This window comes from Phoxinus phoxinus (genome assembly GCF_949152265.1).
Source record: "Phoxinus phoxinus genome assembly, chromosome: 24".
Lineage (NCBI taxonomy): Eukaryota > Metazoa > Chordata > Actinopteri > Cypriniformes > Leuciscidae > Phoxinus > Phoxinus phoxinus.
Window position 1 is genome coordinate 13,069,896 of NC_136899.1, and position 21,188 is coordinate 13,091,083.

The 21,188-nt window shown below is 35.4% G+C and overlaps 1 long non-coding RNA gene across 1 annotated transcript in view; it reads right to left on the reverse strand.

Annotated features, from left to right (window-relative positions):
• LOC306992593 overlaps nucleotides 1-21,188 on the reverse strand; it is a 47,495-nt gene that overhangs the window by 12,495 nt on the left and 13,812 nt on the right. Inside the window, exon 4 of the long non-coding RNA XR_013796313.1 lies at nucleotides 1,309-1,393. This is a non-coding gene — a long non-coding RNA (uncharacterized lncRNA). The remainder of the gene's footprint in view (nucleotides 1-1,308; nucleotides 1,394-21,188) is intronic.

Below are 21,188 nucleotides of genomic sequence, written 5' to 3' on the forward strand. Positions count from 1 at the left end.
GTATTATTTTACAATATACATGATTCACCAATAATCAAGACTAATCCAGTCCATTTTTTTATTTATTAAAATACCAGTGGGCTTAAAAAACATGGGGGTTGTAAATCTGTCAAGTGTATGCAGTGCAGTGCAGCTAGTCACGTGGCTTGTATTGAATTGGAACCGGCACCATGTTCAACTCTAATCCACTGGCTCTGCTGCACATGCATGTAAAGAACGCATTACTCCTGTCTCAGCGCTGTGGCACTCCATCAGCGAGACTGTGATTTATGACACCGAGCCTTTCCAGTTGGCTTTAATATCCCGCCATTTACTTGCAGCTTTTTGAACAGCCTCAGGTTTTTATCTTATCCGACACATTCAGACCGATCCACGCGAACTGGGACCTAACACCTGACTCAAACATCCTCTGGTTTGACATGAAGTCTGCAGAGACTGGGTCTGAATAATATCAGCATCCTTCCCTATGCATTTAATGTCTTTAATGATATGAATATGAGGAGAGAATTAAAAACATCCTCTTCCGTGGAGAGAGGCCATGGAGTTTCTATTTAGAGATGCGTTTAATTAGTTGATGACTCTGGGTCTAATGCTCAGAGGCTAGAGATTAGTACACAGGGTATATATTCTGAATGTACTGAAGATGGACATTACATCATTATGCTTTTGGGGTTCACACAAGTGCAGGAAGCTCCAAATAAATAATTATGCGTTATTGACGGTTTGCAGAGAGCTAGAGCTGGTTTTGTCCCTGGGCGCTCTTCTGGTGTAATTACCAGACCAACTGTTGATGTTTTCAAGAACTCAGAGCATATATATTAACGTATTTATTTCACCAGTGGAATGAATAAATGAATGTTGTTAAAAATGTTTGGTTGGGTAAGGCCGGGTCTGTGAATAACCATATTTGGACTTCTGAAATGAAGTCCAATCAACCCTCATGTTGTTTCAAGCCTGTATGACCTGTTCGGTGGAACATAAAAAAAATAAAAAAATAAAAAAAATCGACAAATGAAAGTGAATGGGGTTCAACACTGGTCCCCATTGACTTTTGTTGTTTGGACAAAAGAAAAATAAATGTCTGGTGTCATTGTTAAAAAGGTACTTGTAGATAACATTTACAGAAACAAATATTTGACCCTGGACCACAAAACGAAATTTTCAAAACAAAATTTAAATTGAGATTTATACATAATCTGAAAGCTGAAATAAGCTTTGTGGTTTGTTAGGATATGACAATATTTGGCCAAGAATGTAATCTTAAGGTGTAAAAAAAAATAATAATAATAATAATATTGAGAAAATCACCTTTAAAGTTGTCTTCCCTCTGCAGCTGTCAATCATTCTCCATTCAGGATTCAAACTGTGCGCCTCATCCGGCTATGACATGAAACTGACATGAATATATATATATATAATTATTTACATTCATATATAAATAAAATTGTTAAAAAGTAGTAATTGGTTTTTATCAACATGTTTAGATTTTATAAAATGACTGCAGATTTTTTCAATAATTACTTTTGCTGCTGATTTATACACTCACGAAGTTTAATAAGAAAATTGTCATAGCAATTGAATACATTTATTTAATATTTAAAGGTGTTAACTGTAATCTTACACTGCAAAATGATAAAGCCATCACAATTATTGAATGAAGCACACAAAAAAAGTATGACAAAGCCCTAAAATAGACAATTAATCGGCGTAATCGTCAAAGCCCTAAAACACAATCAATCGTCATAACCGCGATTATTATCACCCAAATGTTATAATTGTGACAGTCCTACTTTCAAATGAAAGATTGGTATTAAAGGGCACACCCAGGTTCCTAACTGACGATGAAGACTTAAAGAGAAAAAGTAAGCAGATCTAGCAGTTTTTACAGCCTTTCTGTACGCAGTAACACTGTCCCTCCACAAAATGTGAAATACCTGGACTGGACTGTTTTCCTAAACTTTTCTTTAAACATAAAGGAGCAACCATGTCCAACGTGCTAGAATAGAGAAAGTCGAAAGTTTCTGTTGCAACATCGAGTTCTTCTAAGCGATCTGGTATTAGAATATTATTTATAAAGCAATCTTTAATGATTCACCGTATAATCTTTACACTTTCACCGTATCTGTAACAGGGAGAGGGTTTTGCAGCCTTGGCATCGCACTGCTGCAGAATTTCAACGTCATCAAACATCGATTCCATGTGTCAATATTAGATCGAAAATATGATTACGACAATGAGTGGGTCCTGACATGTGTTGTCTAAATCCAATAGATTTTAGAATGTCTATAAATGTCCACCCCACGGTGTCTTTTTCACTATCTTCATGTATATTAAAAATCACCAACAATTAGGACTTTATCTGCAGCCAGTTACAAACTCAGACAAAACATCAGCTAATTCTTTGATAAAGTCTGTGTGGTGCCCTTGGCCTTGTGGCCTGTATACAGTAGCCAGTACAAATGTCAAAAGGGATTTATCATTTATACTATATAACATTATTTAAATCAACACTAAAGATTTTTTTTAACCTTAAAATGTTGTTTCCAAAACCGTATCAGTGGTTCAAGTAGTAACAGGGTGAAAGGCACTTCTGGATTCGCTTTGCAGTCCTATATCTGCTATAACCACACTATGTATGTTTGCCAGACCGGGTTGCGTTTCTAGTTCGAATGAGACAAAAGAAAACTACAAATTTGACTTGCTTTACGCCAAGCGTTACAATAGTCATTATTTAGTTTTTCTTCGTCTCTGATGTCGCAATACATCATACTTTCATGAAATCATGCAACATACTCTACCGTACCTGTGGGACATCATTCATTCCAAAGCCGGTGCTGGATAAACAGCGAGCGTGCGACAGTAGGCTGCGGTAGGCTAAATTATTTATGACAGCGGTAATGGACAATTCCACTTCCAACCTGTAGGGCGACCGCAGAGTTCTTTTGTGTTGCTTTAAAGCACCATCACTTCAAAAGAATTATACTTGAAACCAGACCTCTGAGTTATACTAAAAATATGACTATAAATTGCAGAAACACACCCCCCTATATATATTCTGGAGTAAAGTAAATGCTGTACTTATTCAAAGAAACATTTCTTTATTTACAATTACATTGCAAACAAGCAAAGTCAGTCCAAAGCACTTAATTCAAGATTGAGGCGGGGTGTGTGACCAAAATATTAAAATGACGAAATATGGAGATGAAAGTTTTCTACCCGACAGCGATGAATACTCATGAGTTCACATTGACTATCCATTTAATGAAGGCACAAGAGATGCTGTCTGCAGATAAATGTCCAGTGTTACTGTAAAAAAGAAGAAGAAGAGTGCTCTAGACTAGAGTACACATTATTTGATATATTTCATAATATTTATCTTTTATCAATTTTAGTTCTGGGAGAGTCACTGCCAGGCGACACAAAACACCCGGCCGTATTCTTAAATTGAACAGCTTTATAGAAAGTGACAGGAAGAAAAAAGAAATGGAGATATTAAACCTTCCTTCTCTCCATGTGTGATGCGGTCATTAGATCCGAGCTTAAGTGCTTCATTGTTGAATCTGGCTATAAAGCGTTTGGTGAAGAAGTGTGGAAAATAGCCTCTGGTTAGACTCACTCATAGCATCGGTTACGATTAAAGCCATAAGTCCTTATACCGTCTGGGCAGGTGATGATAACACTGTAATTGCTGACGTTCAGATGAGCTCTGCTTCCTCATTTTGGAATAATATCAGCTCTGCCATCATTCATTGGTCACCATTCAGTCAAAATAAGATGGATTGACCAATCATTCCCTCATGCAAGGACATTGCCATCTCAGCAGATGAGGTCAAATGAAATCATCGGAGGACAGTGTAATGGAGATAGCCGGCCCTGAGCATGAAAAGGATTTTCTTATTTTTAATCGTGCACAAGCGCTGCTGGACTTGTCAATGCAAAAGAGCAATGAACTGTAAGCAATCTGTATAATGGCCTTCTCAGAAGCACTGGCATGACTAAAGCATATATTGTTATGTGGCACATATTGATCGACACACTAATTTAGCTTTTTTCCACAGGGTCGGAAAACAGGTAAATTCACTTTCTCTTAGCGGACGGGCTGACCTACATAATCTGAGGTAAAATTTACACCTCACCGACTCCCTCTTTCTGCAGATTAATACAATCACTGTAAAAAAAAAGAAGAAAGACATGTAGCCCTGCATAGAGGCCTCTACCTTCATACATTACACTGAAAATATTCTTCATACTTTATATTGAGTTTCCATTTCACTGATTTGCTGATGAAAAACATATCCACGCAGTGCTCATATGTGTGCTGTTGCTTTAGTATCTGCTACATACATTGTCTAAAACTATTTGTTGAGAAACTTGGTCAAGGTCAGTAGGCCTAAAGTTATAAAAACAGAGTGTATAGGGTGTCAAAGCCATAGAATAACCATTTTTGGTTCCCCAAAGAACCTCAGTGAACTTTTTTTATTCTTACATGTTATCACAATAACTATAACATATAACAATAGCTTTTAGTATCCCCACACAACTAAAACTCAAACATCAAAAATGTATACTCAAAGCCAATTGAGAAAACAGTAAATAATGGTTGATTTCAAGGAACGTCTTTTTGACCATTTAGGTAGGACATCCCCATCAAAATATATACGTTTATAAACCATAATATAGCGCAAGTTAAGTTATTCTATAGTGCTATAAAATACAAATTAATTTAACCAGCTGACATTTCTGATCATTATTTTGACCTTAGATGTAATCTCCTGACATGGAAGGGTTCAGAGACACTGTATTTATTAATATGGACAAGGATATGTTTGACTTAATTTAATTATACCTGTCACTAGCAATAAGGAAGTTGGTGCGCCTTAATCATATAGATGGCTGCTCTAGAAAGATCTAATTATGGTGTTTTGAGCATATTGTGAAGAACGTTCTTTGTGAATTGATGAGGACTAGATAGACAACTCATCTAATAGTGCTAATTAATATGAACTTCAGGCTTCTTACAGCACAGCGTGAGGGGGGTCTGCAAGGTCAAAGATGAAATAAAGGGCCTTTATAACCACAGTTAAATTGTACATAGTGATTGTAGTTTTTATTATTTACAATGCTGTCATTTCAATATACTTAATATTTTATAAATAAATAGAGTATATTAGTAAATTTATAAAAAGAATATTCTGGGGTGTTTATGACCAGTTGTGCTCACTGAAATTTAAGTGACCATAGATAGAGTTTAAAAAAAAAAGTAGCATTATGCCTGCCATAGACAGACCAGGCTTTCATGATCATACAAATAAAAAAAAATGTTTTATGCTTTAACGCATATAGAATGCACTTCACATTATCTGCTGGTGCAGGTGACTAGATATGTTTTAGGGTGAAAGGTGACATTAAATTAAAGTGCAGTTCCAACTAATTCTCTCACGTCTGATCCCCCCCCGGAAATTATTCACACATTTCAAATGCAAGCCTGGAGGAGTCTGAGAGGTTCCACTTCTATTCATTTCCATGGTCCTTTCTTTTTTTTTTCCCCTCTTCATGTTTCTGCAAGTCATTAAGCAGGCAGGCCAGACAGAAACTGGGCCACGATGAACTCTGTCTCAAACACCTCATTATGCAGACAGATGTTTGAGAAGAATTTGTCTCTTAGCACTGATAAGAGCTGGATTTATTTTATCAGAGGGAGGCTGTAGAGTGGGTGAGCTGTGACCTGTTGGGTCATAAGTCGACTTTCCATCACTTCATGCTCTTCAAAACTGAGATAGTTTGAGCATTGATCATTTTTACCTTGGATGGTGTTAAACTGTTTTATGCAGAATTTAAAAAATGGCTGCCTTTCCATTCATGATATGAATTTCAATTGAATTGGCCATCAAGCTGTTTGAGCATGAAAAAAAGTCACAAAGCAAGTTTTTTGCAAGTTACAAAGCAAAAAGATCACCGAGCACAAAGCACAGACGAGGACTGGTTGAGTTGCGTTAATAGTGTGTTGAAACCGAAACTCAAGGTTATGGTAAGGGCCGTGACATTTCAGAAACGCACTCAAAGCGGTAGACCAATCACAACACACTAGTTCAGCCAACCTATCAGAGTAGGCTATATTAGCTTTTAGGCTGGAAGGGCTTCATAGGCTACTGACAGCATATCCGATTGAAATCTGATCAGAGTTAGCTAATGTGAACTGGCAAGAAAAATAAAAAAAAAATTATTAAATGCGATTTAACAAAAAAAAGTTTGAAATCCTATTCAAAACGCATTCCTGGAAATCCATTTCAGTCTGACTTCTCTGATTGGATTTCGCATGGTTTGCGACTTTCTCACGCCACGTAAAACGTCAGACGTTGTTATTGGAAACATGCTGAAAGTCGCTGCCGAAACAATATATCCACCGCGTCGACTACACATTATCATGTTGTAAAATTTAAATAAGACAACATCTCTATTGCAAACCCCTGCATGTTGCGGTTGTTGTTTTTGGGGTATGCCTACCAACGCAACGTCATTGCCATAGAAACAATACAGATAGTCGGGAAAACGAAAAAGCTGCATGGACACACAAATCGTACAGTTGTATTATATATTCAATACAAGCTAATTTATATATTGAAATAAAATAAACAAATATAGTAAATAAAATAATTACTTTAAATTTTATTCAAATTACACTTCTTAATCCTGTTTGCTACCTCAAAAAAGCATTCTCAATTAATTTCTGCATGATGCACAAGCCTGGGTTCCACCCTTTTTTATATTTCATAATTTTTTGTTTAATATTTCAAAAACATTTTTTGATAAAGAAATCTGTGCTGAATCTCCCATCAGTCATTCCCTTTGTATCTAGACAGGTTATATTTCTCCGCTGACATGCCTCGCTGGTATAAAACGGTGAAGAACATCATCACATTATGGATCATTTCAAGACATATAATTACTTCAATCTCACTCAAATGAAAACAATTAAACACGGTTAGCTCTAGAACATTGAACTTCTCAAAAATCATTCAGAAAGACAAATTATGGTTAAACAAAGGCAGCGATTTGAAGCATATGGTCTTTTTCAACCTTATAAAAACTGATATAGGTTTTCATATATGATTGATTATCATAGATTGATAAGTGAGCCAATTATACTTGTGTTAAAAATGAAATCCAGGATTGCATGAACCCCCATAATGCACACAGGAATCTCTTTTTCCCTTTCTGTGCCCATTTCTTCTCACTGCCTAATGATGGAATGTGATGAAAACTAAACAAACAGCTTTAATTAAGGTCTGGGACTCGGAGACTCCTTGACTCATACAGTCCTTGTTGTATTTACAGCAAGACAAATAAAGAGGGGAAGAAGAGAGAATGTGAGAGAGCAGTCTTCACCAAAGCATTGCGTCTGAGAAGATTTGTAACGTCCACAATGAAATATTGATAACATTGCAAAACCATTTATTGCCGGCTGTGAACAGAAAAGTGCACTGTGCACGACTTCTATTCTTTTGCCCAATAAACTATTCCTTCCATAACGTTTATCTATAAGACCAGTCTAGACAAGAAAAATAGCATCAATTACCAAAAATTGGGATTTAACATGATATTTCAGGAGATTATTGATACATGGGTAAAGGCATTGACATTTTAGGGAGATATTTGAGTGAACAGAGTTCATGAATTAAATATAATATTTAGTATTATTTATTCAATTATTTAAATAAATAATTTCAAATGTGGATCAAATGTAAGTGGCAGTGCTATTTTAGTATCATTTAGATGCTATTATAGTTTTATTTGTAAAACTTTGTACTTTGTATAGTATTTTGAATTAGCTTTTATTTTTATATTTAGAATTTTCATTTTAAAGTTTTAGAAATAGTGTTGTCATTTTGATAAGTTTTTTTTTTCTAAAAAATGCCTATATAGTTTTTATTTTTATTTCAGTTTTAGTTATTTTAGTAAATTAAGATTGTATTTAAATTAAGATTTAATTGTAAATGCCCTGCAACTAGCTGAAAAAAAATAAGTTTGATATTGTAAAAATATTACATATTATTTCAGTAATTGTTCACTTTATTTAAAGCAATAAATCATTTATGGTTTTAGTTGCAGTTAACTATAATAACGCTGGTGAGTGGTCATGTGTCAATGTATTAATCTGTTTGACATCAGTAAGTTACAGAACTTTATAATAAACTTGGAAGTTTTTACAGGATATTTTTATAATAGATCAAACTCTTATTTCAGAAAATCAAAGAATATTCTCACGATATGAACCCATTTAATGTTACACTCTCTGCTTGCAAATTATATAATGTTCCCTCTTTTCCCAGCCGTTCTTGTCCTTTTGGCAGGTGCTAAGAAGCCTGTCGGCTCAATAAATCCTTTTAGATGCCATTTCGAGGTCAGAACATTAACCTCACCTCACACATTCATGTCTCTGACCCACAATTTGACAGACAAAAAAAAAAATGACTAGGAAATAAATTAGACTGGACAGCAGAAATGCCACAAACACCACCAGTCAGTAAAGCCATTACAGATTACAGGGTACTTTAATTACTCTCTGTGACCCGCTTTCCATGGGCTATGGGCCACCTTGACCCCAACTGGACTTGAGGCCTTTGGGCAAATAAGACATGTTGACAACAGAAACTTTTGGAGCAAGTTCATACACAGTAAACAAACAGGGAAACGTAAAGCAAATCTAATATTATAGGGAAATTCACGGTTCATTGATTCAATGCATAATTTGCTTTAAAATGTGTGCACACAACTGTTAAACATTCACATTTAAATCATTCTGTAGAGTTGTACAGCAGTCTTTACTAACCATTTTTTAATCATGTTTGTCTTTAGTCTAGTTTGTTAACAGCTATTTCAGCCGCATTTGGTTCTTTGAGTGCTTAGGAGAAACAGAAATAGCTCGAGTGGCACTTATCATTTACTCTGCGGTTGTAGCAGCAATAACTATCCGTAACGAGCATCTGTATTTTTCAACGTCTAACCAACCACCTAAAAACACTCTGAAACAAGATTCATCTTATCTACTCCCTTAATCATCACTGATAAATGTGCGTAAGAGACACTTTATATGTGGGCTTAATCATTTTAATGACGAAACCTGTTCTCCAGAGTCGTCCAGGCTCTAGTGGCTCATCACTAATTGGATTAATGATTGTTATCTACACCCAAAGTGGACAACAGCAGTTTAATAAATCATCTGGTAATTGTACTTAAGCATAGTATTTTTGTTTTGTAGGGGGTGAAACGCTTTATCTCCATTTAGAGGAAATCAGAGATAGCCGTAGAGTAATGATAAAGATAATGCAATAACGACTGTTAATTTCAATCAGGGCGTATGTCTTATCTGTACAAATCAATCAATCATTCATCACATTAGTGACACTTACCTTTTCAACAGCTTCTGGAAGTATTTTTATTTTATTTTATTAATTTCCTTGAAAGATATTTTAAAATATTAAAGGGATACTCCACCGTTTTTTCATATTAAACTATGTTATTCCCTTAACTAAGACGAGTTGATACATACCTCTCTCGTCTCAGTGCGTGCACTAAATCGCTCTGTCTTGCGGCGAAACTTTGTTAGCACTTAGCTTAGCCCAGTTCATTAAATAGGGGCCAAGCAGAGAAGCTACCAAACACCTCCACGTTTTCCCTATTTAAATACAGTTACTCGAGTAGTGTAACTCGACCTAGGACGGTGACACAAAACAAAACGTTGCTCTTTTCTAAGCGTGTAAAATGGATAACTATGTTGTATATCTTCACTCGTGAAAAATCCTCTCACCGGCCTCCGCTCACGGTCCATAAGAGCTAATTCCTCCTCCGTGTACTCGGGTTCAAACAGATATGTCTCTGGGTCTGCTACAAACAAGTCATAATCATCTACAAAGTCCGCCATTGCAAATGATCTCTTGCAGTTTGCTAATAGCACAGGTGGTAAAAGTCTGGTTCTATTGACGGAAATGAGAGGGAGGAGGAGAGTGAGCTAAGTGCTAACAAAGTTTTGCCGCAAGACAGAGCGATTTAGTGCACACACTGAGACGAGAGAGGTATGTATCAACTCGTCTTAGTTAAGGAAATAACAGTTTAATATGAAAAAAACGGTGGAGTATCCCTTTAAACTCTACCATTCAAGTTTAGGGTCGGTAAGAATGTTTTTGGGGAACAAGGAACAGGTGGGACTAATCAATCAACCAATGAATCACTATGACAACAAATGCAAACATACTTCGAAGTCAAGGAAACAGAAAGGAAAAACAATGAGAATACCAAACTAAAAGTCTATGAATCACTAAACTGAAACAAGACTATGTTATAGTTACAGCGCATCTTTTTCCTTTTAAAACAAAAAAATATATAATTTAGTTATTTCTTAAATGTATTTATTTTTATTCTTCTCCTTTTCTGCATTCAATTATGTTCTAGGAAGTTTACATATAATTTTTTTTTTGTTTACTAATCTTGACATTGTGTAGCTACTATATTGGTTACTCATGACAATTGGGTTTTAAGGTTAAATAAATCTGCTAAATTAATAAATGTAAATGTAAAAATGCTACTCTCTGATCAACACTGGGAAATATAATGAGACGAACACCCATGCCACATCTTAATGTAGTGTAGAGAACTTAACATTCTCATTGGAGCATCCTTTGTGTTAAGTGATTTAAGTTTGTTAATTGAAAAAAGTTAGCTAATCAGGAGGCAGATTTATGAACATGACCTTTGGGTTGCCCTATAAATGAACATTAGCCACATATTTCAATAAATCACCAGGCAGGGGTTAGAGCACGTCAGATGTGCAAAATGCACGTCTTCAATCTCACTGACACTCTTAAAGAGAACGGCCAAGGAACAAGTAGACATGTTTGCTTTACATTTTTATCCACAATGATTTTTTTTTTATAAAAGATAAAAAAAGATAGATTGATGAAAACCTTATTACAAAGATACTCTTTACTCATTTCTTAGGCTGTTTAAAACACAATTAGTATTCAGTAATATTATCAATTTAGCTGTACAGACACTATTGGATGGAAACTAAATTTAACTGGATAATGACACTAAATTTGCAACATTTGCAGAATTGAAATCAACATTGAACTGACTTGAACTGAATAATAAAACTAGAGCTGCTTATATAGCTGAATTTAACTTCCATAATTGATGCACTTTGCAACATTGACACAGTTATTGAACTGAATTAGAACAACACTGAACTAAACTGAGCTGAATAATGACACTTGTCTTCTGTACAACTACTTTAAAGCCAAAATTGAATGAGTTTCATAACGGATACATTTTACAACATTAAGGGTGTGTTCACACCAGGAAAGTCCGCTAGTTCACTTGCTTTGGTCCGGACCAAATACAATGTTGATTTTGTTTGTTTGGTGTGGTTCGCTTTCACATTGCCCTTTTTGCAAGTGAACCAAAATGTGTAAACCAAACCACATGTGTGCTAAAGTCAACCATTCATTGGACAGACATTCTCAAGCAGGGAAAAGCAGGAAGTGCAAAAACAGGCAATTTATGGAGATCTTTCGTAGTGCAATGAAAATTCGTAGTTTACTAATTTGGTGTTATCAGCTACTAACGCAATATGAAGAAACTTATGAGCATCAAATGATACAATGTCATCTATACGATGTCGGAATTAGGATTTTGCGAAGACGAAGATGTGCTGCAAGACGGTTCTAGCGGAGAAAGCATGCTCTTCACTGATGAAGTTCTAACATTATTAAAAACAAGTGAACAGTCAGTAATAAAATAAGAACAAATACACAAATTACAAGCAGAGATGAATACAAAATATCAACCTTACAAAGTCTAATTCCAGTACAGAAATGAATAATTAAGCCTAAATGTAAAATAACACTATTTGTTCACTGTAGAAATTAAATATATAGTTTCATCTTTGTTAAAGCTGTATTTTGTTGTTTAATTATCTACCCAACACTAGAAATGACCTTAAAGAACCTCTATGAAGTTCTTGAATACGTCTAAGGACAGTTAAGTTTCACATGCAACTCATGCAAGCAAAAGGATATTTCAAGGTCCCTTCAGAAAAGTCCTTGACTCAGTCAAGTTTCTGCAGAAGTGTGAGCTATAATTACCATCCTCATGCAGATTCTAAATCGAATCATGTTTGTTGTCAAGCTCTTAATAAGATCCTAATTAAAAATTCCTCTATAGCATAATCTCAGCAGTGGGCCGGTCCGCTCAGGTTTAAATTAGGTTATTTTTTTTTTAGATGTATTCAATTGTAGGGCTTTCAAGTACAAAAAGATGAAAAGATGATGAAAAGAATATACAGTGCTAAATTTAAATCTATCCATCACACAACCTTATGTATACATGATTTGGCTGTTTAATGAGCCTGTTAAAAAGCGGAGATCTTGTTCTCACAAGTCTTGTTTTACTATTTGAGTGGGGACCTTTTCAAAAATTTTACTCAAGTATGTATATAGCCTACTGACCTACACAAAACACAAACACAGGGGTGTAACGGTATACACAAAAATGACCGTTCTGTGCATACCTGGTTAAGCCATGGTTCAGTGTTTTCGAAACGATAATTATAAACAACTGTGGTGCTTTCATAGTTTACTTAACTATGTCTGTCTTTAAATAAGTCTATGGTGCTGTATTAATTGGGGAAAGAGATTTGAAGTGTAAACACTTTTGGATGCAAAATATGTAAGCAAAATATTAAGTAAGTAAGGATAGAATTATTGCACTCTCATTCTAATCCACTCCATCTATTTCATGCGCATGTTCCTGGAAATCTACAAAGTTAAGCAGACTCATTGCTGTCAGGATAATACTTTATGTAAAATTAAAATATGCGAATTTATAACATTTACAGGTAAGTAAGTTGTACACTGAGGAAAACTGACAGTAGCCATGTAAGTTCATGATTCAGTTTGAAGCCCTTAATATAAAGCTCTGAACATTCTTTATATCAAAGTATAGGATAATCCAGGGCTAGCTGCATTAAACGATTTTAATGCATGACGTAGAGTGCATTCAAATTGTTTAATGCAAAGCTAGTCATGAATTATCTCGCTTATACCATGTTCATTTGGTAGCATTAGACACTTGTGTTAGGGAAAGTTACTTTAAAAAGTAATGCATTACAATATTGCGTTACTCCCTTCAAAAGTAACTAAATTGTGTTACTAAGTTACTTTTTAGAAAAGTAATGCGTTACGTTACTTTTGCGTTACTTTTTCCCCACCTGGGCTGGGCTTGTTTTTTTTTTTATAACAAAAAAAGTTACATTTTTTGACAAATGTAAAGACCCTTTCACACCAAAAGTTTAATAATAAGCCTTAGGCTGAAGGAAATGCAAATTCACTTGTGTAGAGAGCGCAACTCAAACAAACCTTTCAAGCTGTGCTGCCATTCTGGATAACAGAAGGAGGCAGGAGAAAAAAGTTGAACACTCACAAAAAGTTGAACACATACATTAAAAATGTATGTTTTATTTAACATATTTAGGTATTGGAGGTCATTCCGATCCTACATTTCACTGATTTTATTCATTTTGAGGAATATTGAATTTGTGCAAGTGAGATGAGTAAATGGACGCTCACATTTAGTCTAGAACTAAAATAACCATCATGTTCACACACTACGCCTCTGCACTTCGATTCGTCTCAACATGGGGACAGGAGAGCTGTCACTCATTAAAATGGGAAAAGTAACTCAGATATTTTATTGTAAATTTTAAAAGTAATGCGCTCTGTGCTCAAATCTGTGCTCATTCTTTCTAAAGTAACGTGACTTAAAATTAAATTTTTTGTATTTTTCTAAATGTGTAAGCCTTTGGATTTAATGGAGTTGTTGTGTGCATTGCTGTGATCCCAAATAAATGGAAGCAGGCGCGACTAAAAACAGTTAAAATAACTATGTTATCATATAACATCAGTTATGCAACTGCTTGCATTATTCTACATTGTGCAATCTTAATATACACACTTCAAGGTGAAGCTTCGATTGATTTGACTATAAATGAACAAAAACTAAGTCTCTATGAAGTCAGTTTTATAAGACCTGATCGAATCATGCATCTGATGTTCCCCGTCTTACGCTTTATGGCCCATTTCGATCAGGGCTGTTAATCACAGGTCAAATTATGATGCATAAAATTAAGGTTTGATTGCCACTAAGGGACAAAGAGAGTATTACATTTCAAACCTGGTAAGTGCATAGAATAACTCTCTGGTGACTGGTTGGTGATCATGCATTCCACAATGACAAAAGCATTTATGGCTGTAATAAAAATGGCATCAAAATTCAAGTAAACATTCCTTCTAATGTCTGTCAGGATAGTCCAAGAGCAAACAATGCAGCAAGTTACAGTAGATAATTTCAGAAAACTGAAATTATATAGGAATTATATCCAGCATTTCAATAGCTCTAAATATTTTTAATCTGGCTTTGCTTGGACTTCACAGCTGTAGGTTAAAAAACTCCACTGCACTCAACAGCTCGGACATTTTGATTTGCAATCTATACGAGTTGTAATTTAAATGGGCACAGGAATAGAAACCAGACTTGACATCACCTGAAGTTATTATAATTGAGATACTCTTAGTTAAAAAAAAATAGATCAAATGTCGAGGCTTCTCCTTTGAAATGTACAGTAGGCCTATATTCATTTTGAGAGAAAAGAAACAGCAAAACTCAAAACCGCCAAGTAGAGGAATAAATCTTTCTTTAGAATGGGAAATTTAATCAGTTTCTCGTTCGCAAAATGGGCAGTGCAATAGCGGAGACTTCAAAGAACACGAAAACACATGAAATTAGCTGAAATTAACATAATGCTTCACTTATTAAATTAAGAAATGTATTGTATAGCGAACCTTTGAAGCCAAAATGACAATGTATATTATTTTGCAATGAAACAGCAAGATTCCTGGATACTAAAAAGTACTAAACTAAACAAAGGATTGTAAAGCACTTTGAGTGTTCAGTATGAAAACGCTATATAAATGTCTCATTCATTCATTCAAAGATTTCCATTTAGATGCAGTCAAATTATTAAATTTGGACACAAAGTTCATGCTGGTTAATGCTGTTTTTGAGTTGGTCTAGCGCCAACCTAGCTAGACCAATAATGTTTAATGGTGTCACTAAGTTTTTTTTTTATTATTATTTTTTATTAATGCTTTTATTTGGCAACGATGCATTACATTGATCAAAAGTGACAGTAAAGACATTTATAATGTTTAAAAAATATATATTAAATATGCTTTTCTTTTACACTTTCTATTCATCAAAACATCATTATAACGGGTTTTACAAAAATATCAAGCAGCATTACTGGTTTCAACATTGATAATTTTTAAGTTTCTTAAGAAGCAAACCATCATATTAGAATGATTTCTGAAAGATCATGTGACACTAAAGACTGGAGTAATGATTTGGAATGAATATAATTTTAAAATATATTCAAATAGAAAACAGTTTTTTAAAATAGTAATAGTTTTTCAATATTACTGTTTTTACTGTATTTTTTATCAATAAATGTTGCCATGGTGAGCATAAGCGATTTCTTTCAAAAACATTTAAAATATCTAACAGATGCCAAACTTTTGAATGTTAGGATAATACTAAACTTTCTAAAATGAATATTGGGCAATAATAAAAAATTATAATAATACAAGAAACTATCAGAACTGACCGTTTTAATACATTTTGTTTTAATTTTGAATGTATATTTTTTGTAACACAACCCATTTAGATCGGTTTCATGCTGAAGAGTCTTTATCAAGAGTTATTCACAAAGTTCTCTTTTAAAATGTAAACAAGTGTACCAAGTATCAACACCATATGGTACATCAGGGGTATTCAATTAAAATTCCAAGAGGTCCGGCCTCAGCATTTCCTTCCCAGTGGAGGTCCGGAAAAATCTTTTTTTCAACAACAGTTAAACATTTCCATCGGGGCAGCTGTATACTTTGTAAAAGAAAAAAAAAATCCTAAACACTCAAAATAGTCATCAAATTTTTACCAATATTTACCTAAATAAAAAGTTAATATTTCTCCAAACTGGATATGAATGTATTAAGGTTAAATCAGATATTTTATCAGACTATAATTTTTGTACATTTAGAGACCTACGTGTATAACACATGGAAGACATTGGATCGGATAAAACATAGGGGTGCAGGGGTTACCTTTTAAGAAAAGTACGGACCATTTTTGTTTTTGCTCAAAGTAATAAACTACTGGTGCAATGCTCACATATTTTATAATCAAAATAGTAACTTTGTTCCCATTTATGCCACAAGCTTGAAACCGGCCCCACATGCCGACCTCCCGGCCAAAAAACAACATATGCAACAAATCTTCCTATTCAGGGCATCATTTCTTTTTTAACACTCATTACAAAACTAAATTTCCCTAAAACTAGCTGATGTTGGGGATGTGTTCAACAGCATGCGTTTGCTGCATGCTCCACTTACGCAGTGAGGCCGTTCGGCACTGAAAACGAATAGTCTCATCCGTCTTCTGCGCTCAGCAAGCCAACCCAGTAATGGAGGCCCAAGGTGCTGCATGGTTGGCCTCACAATCTGTTCTCATTTGGATGGCATTTTATTATATACGAGATGTATCTCCCCCCTGATGTCAAGTATAAGACCTAGACACCTTCACTGCTGTCAAAACTTCAAATGACAGGATGAGGAAAATGAGGACGAATCGATATAAACAAACACAGGAGCTAAAAATAATGAAACATCCACATAAACACACACACACACAGAGAGAGAGAGAGAGAAAGAGAAGATGCCTAAAGTCCATGCAAGAATAAAGATGATGCTCTTTAAAACAAATTATCTGAACGTAATGCTCATGGCTTCCAGCCAACCAGATCTGCTGTTTCAGAACGAATTCAAACATTCTTTACATTTTTTTCTAGTGCGGTCAATGAAACACAACTCCCTAGTCTATTACCATCCTGGCCGCTGGCCAGAATAAACGAACAGAAGGAAAGAAAAGGAGTTTTTCAGATGAAGGAAAGGGGCTGAACATTACCTGACTGAGGAGGCAAACAAATCACATCTCAGTCCAATTCTTTTCCTCAGACATTTCTTTGGCTCTTCACTGCCACATGACCAAAACGAAAGCAAGTCAACCTAATGAAGAACGACTGAGGAGTATTGGTCCTGGTGGTACTTGACGCGAGGCTTTGGGTGGGCTTTCATCACGCCGTCTACTCATCAGGGAAAAATGTCAATCGGATTTGGCTTTCTAACACCTGCTCTCTCTTCTTTCTCAATGAACTGGGCCCTGTGGTTAGCAGAGTCCTGTAAACATATTCCTCCTAGCTGCATATATGTGTATAAAAAGTCCATTGTTAATCTTCACATGGAGTAACGGTTGAGTCAGCTACATGCACTCCCTCAGAGGAGAGAGGTCTACTGCTGAGAGTGCATCTCAATTTTCTCTGAAAGGTGTCAAATGTACTCTCTGGACCATAGATCCAGTAAACCCAGAGAAGATTTTTTGGGTGAGCAAAGAGTTGAATGATGTGAGAGCGAAAAAGTGAAGTGTGTGAGTGTGAAAAGGGGAGAAATAGTTGGTTTGGATTTTAAAGGTATAGATCAGTTAAAGAAAAAAAAGTCCTTTTTGTTTCAAACATGTCTTTCTTCTGCGATATATTTTTTTGTGTGTGAAAGATTCCTAACAAAAATGTTTTCATATTATAAAAGTTCATAGTGACAACAGCTTCAAAAAATAGTCACCATTAAATCAAAATTCACAATTCTTTTTAACGGTTTATTATAACGATTTATCCACGCACATCATTCAGCAACTGCAAAGGAACACACTCCTCTTTTCGCAGCAGCGTCCCAGCGAGCGCAAGTTCATCCCTAATTTACCGACGTGCGTCTGTGGAGGGAAAAGTCCGCTGTGCGTCGGGTGCAAAATAGGAATCATACATGCGTTGGTGTACAAAGTCAATTGCGCTGGGTGCAAGATAGGGCTCATCATATTCTAAATCATAAACATCTTAAAGATGTTTTATGTGTAGGCTATATCTTCCAGATAAACATGCACATCAAATAGACGCCTCCGCAAAACCTGCCTTTTATGTCAATAATATTACAATGACAATATTAACATAGAATATTTTCGCCTGAAAGAACCCTTTAAAGTTCTATATAGAACCTTTTCTTCCAACACCGTTAGAATTAAGGCTACTTCTTTAAAAATATACTTTTAAGATTTGAAGTACACTGCAAGTACACAATCAATTCAATTAAGCAAACTTCTTTATCACAAGGGTATGTCAGGCTTCCAGAAGACTAGGAATACAGTGCAGGAGCGTGGCCATCGTGGTTACTATAAGCTGTCATTGTCAGACTTTTCAAATTCTACTTTTGCTCTGACTTGGAGGTTTGAGAACTGCATTGAAATTTTTTAACAGCATATCTTTTATTCAGTGGTATACAATTAGTTTGACATCAGCTTGTTTGAATAGTTTTGAAGACTAAATGCTATTAAGTCCTTTAACTTAACATTAAAGGGGTCATGACATGGTTTATTTTATTTTATTATTATTATGTTCCCTTAGGTGCAATTATAGAATTACTATAGTTTTTTTTACAAAAAACTTTTAAAAATGTAGTGATTTATGACCTTTTCCCACCCTGTTTCTCATCCTCTGATTCAAACAGTCTGTTTTGGGGGTGTTTCCCCTTTAAGAGTTCAGTGTTAACGCCCACTGTTATGATTGGCTAACGTCAGTGCCTATGCATCAATTATTAACGCCCCCAGCCAGAACATTGCGGATTCGGCGCAACTGTTTAATAGCGGGTGATGCATGCGAAGCGATGGCTCTTGCAATGATAAAACCTTATATGTTTGAGCCAGAATCAGATGAGGAATCAGAGGAAAATGAACCATCACCACAACAACGAAGACTGGATCAGCCCGTGTCCACATGGAAAGTGAAACTATTTTGAATTAATAAAAAAATTGTAACCCGAAACTGATTATTGTTGCATAATTATCCTATAGCTTAATTTGCTAACAGTTTAACATTATTTAACTAATTCCAATGAAATGATAGGGTGTACCACGGACAAAAATGCATGTACAGGCCATCTTTGAAGATGCAGCATTGATAAAGGCAACATTTTAAATTTTCGATCACATGTAGGCCTACTAGAAAAGCAACATATTTTCAAGATTCTCTTATACAAATGTGTTTGATAAAAAGTGATAAAAAAGTGAAAAAATACATGATAAAAAGTAAGTTTGCGTCGTCGTTGTTGAGCCCAGAATAGTCGGCATGGACTTATCTTTGAGCAACAGTTTTCTGACAAAGCCAGCATCATATTGGGATTTTTTCCTCAAAACAGTCATCCTTCAAATGTATAGAACAAACGCTTAAATTAACACTGCCGTGACTGGGACGTTGCAAAAAATAAAGTGCATCCATTTTTCCCTGACGTCTGGATCTTTCGGCAGCGTATTCAAAGATGTTGTTTGTCCACAGCCAGGAACCGCACATCTGCGTGGCATCGTCATTTCCCTGTACACAGACCCACTCGCTGTCCGTCGACTGAACACTTTGTGAGGCGCGCGGCACGCGGGGCGACAACGATACGAAATGACCGTAGTTGTCTTGCGCTTAAAGCGTAGTTGTCTTGTGCCTGGAGGCAGTCATATGCAAACGCTGGTACGTCACTTCGCACCGTGACGTCACTTCTTACCATGGATCCAGAACGAGCTGTATTTAGAGCTTGATTAAATAAATGATTCGTTTATAATGGGGAGGACGTCTAAAGCTAAAACTCGCAGGACGTTTTAATGGTACAAAGACCTCTTATATACCAAAAGATCAAGGCAAATTTGGTTTCTCATGTCATGACCCCTTTAAACAATGATTTCAAGGAACAGTCCTTTAGAAAAAATTCAAAGCACAGAGATAGAAACACAATTTCCGCAATTAACTATGAAAGTCAAGAACATAAAAAAGGGAAAGTTTACTGACATTAAAAGGAGATTTGTTTAATTATTACTGTCATCATACATATATAAATAAATATATAGATTTCCCAGATAGAGGGCAGAACTTATATTTAAAACCATTTATCTTGTGTTTTTCCCCCCCCAAGACTCACTCTGACAAAAACATTTGTGTACTTAAAACAATATTTGATCTTCTGTAATCCTGTAAAGTTCTTAAGGTTAAACGTTGTGTTTACCGGAATCAGGACCATGTTGACAAATTATAATTTGCTTGATGATAATAAAGATAAATACCTGCAGAGGAGGTTAATGGGGCTCCATGTGTCCTGAACGATATTGCAGTTTTTTTAGTTTCCTATGGTTTTGCATCTTATGATCTCCATCTCCTCTAATGAATGCAGAGTGAAGTCATTCGTCAAAGAGGATGTCTGATGGATCATCAGGGGTTTATCTATGAGCAAGGTGCCATAGCTGAGAATATTAACAACCACGCTTGCCTCGCAACACTGCACAGTGACCTTCATTTGCATGTTCTTTGAGGGGCATTCTGGGTAACATTCAACCGATTCAGTGTCTTGCTATGTTTTCTTTCTTAAGTTCTTAGTAAGTTTAAATGTAGTGATTTTTTGAAGAGTGCGAGCAATCAATAACTCGTCCTAAAGCTCATTTAATACACTCATGGATTTAATTGGAAGGTTAAAGAGAAAACATTTATCCAGGGAAATGATATCAGTTTCTGTATTACACTCAGGTTTAGATTAAATTTATTATTGGTCGGGGGACAAAGTGGAAAATGAAAATTGATTTGAGAGATAGAACATATCAGAGAATGCTTATTACAGACGTGTCAAAGTCATTCCCTAACATGATCAATATATCCTGGTTCAGGATAGTCAAATGTAGAGATAGTGCTATGCCTAGATTATGCTTTCTACAAATAATATTAGCAATCAGTTGATGCTCTTAGAATATAAACTATATTGAACATTTTATGCATGTTCAAACTAATGAAACTAGTCCGGAAAATAAACATGGATGTGTCGTTGTGCAAAGAGGTCATAAAGTAGGTATTAAATGAGTCATGGAATCATTCATTCTACCATATTGTTCAAACAAATGCTGATTTATACTAGCCTGGAAATCCAGACCTAAATCTGAAAGATTAATGGTCT